The following is a 3,436-nucleotide window of genomic DNA, read 5'->3' as shown; positions in this document are numbered from 1 at the left end:
GGAGGCGGAGCTTGCAGTGAGCTGAGATCTGGCCACTGCACTCCAGCCCGGGCGACAGAGTGAGACTCCATCTCAAAAAAAAAAAATTTAAGCTACATCTTAAATTTAGTAAGATTACCATAACTTCTCATCTTGTGGCTTTAGGCAGTCTAGTCTACAGGCAATAGAGTTTGTTTTGGAAAAGCACTGTTGTCATCTTTGTTTCAAAGCAAAACTATAAATTCCTCCCAAAGTTAGTTTGGCCTGTGCCCAGGAATGAACAAGGACAGCTTGGAGGTTAGAAGCAAGATGGAGTCACTTAGGTCCAATCTCTTTCACTGTCTCAGTGATAACTTTGCAATGGCAGTTCCATAATTTTAAATAATGACAAGCACAGTTTTTATAAATAATCTAGGTAAATAATTAAAATAAAATAAGTAAATATTATAGGATAAATATAGACAAACTCATCATAATTTTGAATCTAAAGTTAAATAATAGATATTTTGTTATTTGGGTATTTTCCAATAAAAAATATATTTGGGCCAAGTGCAGTGGCTCACGCCTGTAATCCCAGCACTTCGGGAGGAAAAGACAAGTGGATCATGTGAGGTCAGAAGTTTGAGACCAGCCTGGCCAACATGGTGAAACCTCATCTCTATTAAAAAATACAAAAATTAGCTGGGCACAGTGGTGCGTGCCTGTAGTCCCAGCTACTCAGGAGGCTGAGGCAGGAAAATCACTTGAACCCGGGAGATGGAGGTTGCAGTGAGCTGAGATTACACCACTGCACTGCAGCCTGGGCAACAGGGAGACTCTGTCTAAAATATATATATATATATATATATATATATATATGGGCCTCCCAGAATGCTGGGGTTACAGGCATGAGCCACCACACCTGGCCAGTTAAATGAATTCGTTTAGAATGACTTGTAATCCTATTTTGTAATATCAAGTGTTTTATGCATTTGATATTTGACAAATTTTCCAAGATCAAATTATAAATTATGCTTTTTTCTGACCTAGCTACTCCTTTAAAATGTTATTAATAAGTTCCCTAAAACCCAAAAATGACATATTTGGCTTATTTGGTCTAAAAATTATATGGGAAACATTGTCAAACATAAAATGGTGTTTGGTTTTCTTTGGGCTGTATTTGTATAAATATGTTGTTGGTATGTGTTCCAAAATTATAGGAAACTCCTATAATTCTGATCTACTTAATGTACATTATCAGTAATAACTATCATTGTTATGTTAAATTATTGTGTGCTGCAGAAGTAACAAATTTACTTGCCAATTGTATCTTTGACTATGGCTGCTCTAAAACTTTTTGTCATTCACGGACAATTGTTGTCTTGTTTTGGTCCTCTTTGGTTTTACAATCAGGTATAAAACTGATTTTATAGAAGGTGATTTTACAATCAGCTGTAAAACTCGAAAACTTTTTTTTTTTTTTTTTTTTTTTGAGGCAGAGTCTTGCTCTGTCACCCGGGCTGGAGTGCGGTGGCCGGATCTCAGCTCACTGCAAGCTCCGCCTCCCGGGTTCACGCCATTCTCCTGCCTCAGCCTCTGGAGTAGCTGGGACTACAGGCGCCCGCCACCTCGCCTGGCTAGTTTTTTGTATTTTTAGTAGAGACGGGGTTTCACTGTGTTAGCCAGGATGGTCTCGATCTCCTGACCTCGTGATCCGCCCGTCTCGGCCTCCCAAAGTGCTGGGATTACAGGCTTGAGCCACCGCACCCGGCCAAAACTCACAAACTCTTAACAGGTGCTCTTTTTTTTGGGCGAGGACAGAGTCTTGCTCTGTTGCTCAGGCTGGAGTGCAGTGGCGTGATCTCGGCTCACTGAAACCTCTGCCTCCTGGGTTCAAGTGATTCTTAACTCCAGCCTGGGCAACAGAGCAAGATTCTGTCTCAGAAAAAAAGCATAAGCATGAGGTGGGAAGCATGAGGAGATCAGCCTCCCAAATAGCTAGGACTACAGGTATGCACTACCACACCTGGCTAATTTTTGTATTTTTAGTAGAGATGGGGTTTCACCATGTTGGCCAGGCTGGTGTCGAACTCCTGGCCTCAAGAGATCCACTGGTCTCAGCCTCCCAAAGTGCTGGAATTATAGGCATGAGTTACTGTGCCTGGCCTGACAGGTGCTGTTGAATACACGTTTCTGATAACTTTGGAGATTGTGACATCAGCATAAAGGAAAAACTTTCAGGATTCATGGAGGGCTGAAATGTTCATGAATATCAAGCAGAACAGGAATTAACTGCAGGGACTAAACTAATAGAAGTCTGAAGTAATCTTTTTAACTTTTTGTTGAAAACATTGCTGATCTTTGTTTTGTTTGTTTTTCAGAGTCAAGAAAACTTTTAAGCTGTTTACAGCTTTTAACAATTGAGTTAAGTATACTCATGAACAAAATTTGGAGCATATTTGTTTCTCTCTACCTGGTTTCTATAGAATTTTGAAACTATTTGTGCGTATTCTTAACTTATGATAATAGTTATTTGCATAAGTGCAAAAATAGTCTATTTTCATTTGTAACAGGACACAATTGGAGAAACTAGTTATTTTACCAAGGCTTTGACCAGAACAGTGTGCTTTCCTTTAAGGAATCAAACTTCACTTATGGAGCCAGTAAAAGTCCCTTGAAAAACTGGCCTCATACCTTTGTCTACACAGTCCGTGTACAGGGTTCCTGACCTGTGGTAAGTAAAGAATGTCACTTTCTGACAGACACAGGAGCCCCCAGTTTATCTTGGAACCTCAAGAGGAGAAGAATTCACCCAGCTCATCAATATTTGATGGTACAAATTCATGGCTGGGTTTGGCTTTAAAAAGTGTTATCTGCTGGGCACGGTGGCTCACGTCTGTAATCCCACCACTTTGGGAGGCCAGGACGGGCGGGTCATGAGGTCAGGAGATCGAGACCATCCTGGCTAACATGGTGAAACCCCGTCTCTACTAAAAAATAGAAAAAAAATAGCCGGGTGTGGTAGTGGTCGCCTGTAGTCCCAGCTACTTGGGAGGCTGAGGCAGGAGAATGGCATGAACCCAGGAGGCGGAGCTTGCAGTGAGCCAAGATTGCTCCACTGCACTCCAGTCTGGGCGACAGAGTGAGACTCCATCTCAAAAAAAAACTCTTCTCTGAGATTCCTTCTATGGGACAGAGTTCCATCAAAACCAGTTTAAAAGCCTATGTAAACATTAATTTTTCTTCTGCAGTGTATACAAATAATTAGGCCAAGTATAATAAAGCAGACCAATCCTACCATGATCTGTCTTTAGTAAAAATAGGAAACTGGAGAGAGGAAAATTATGTTTCAAGAACTATAGTACATCCATTGTTAGATTCTAGTCTTGCCTAATATTTTTCAATTTTTATTATTTATCGTTTGAACCAAATTCTAATTTTTCTTGGCAGTGTGTCTTCAAAATAATGTTTTCATATT

Source organism: Colobus angolensis, unplaced genomic scaffold (assembly GCF_000951035.1).
Source record: "Colobus angolensis palliatus isolate OR3802 unplaced genomic scaffold, Cang.pa_1.0 Scaffold248, whole genome shotgun sequence".
Classification (NCBI taxonomy): Eukaryota; Metazoa; Chordata; class Mammalia; order Primates; family Cercopithecidae; genus Colobus; species Colobus angolensis.
The sequence above is the reverse complement of the archived record's forward strand: the minus strand, read 5'-3'. Positions refer to the sequence as shown.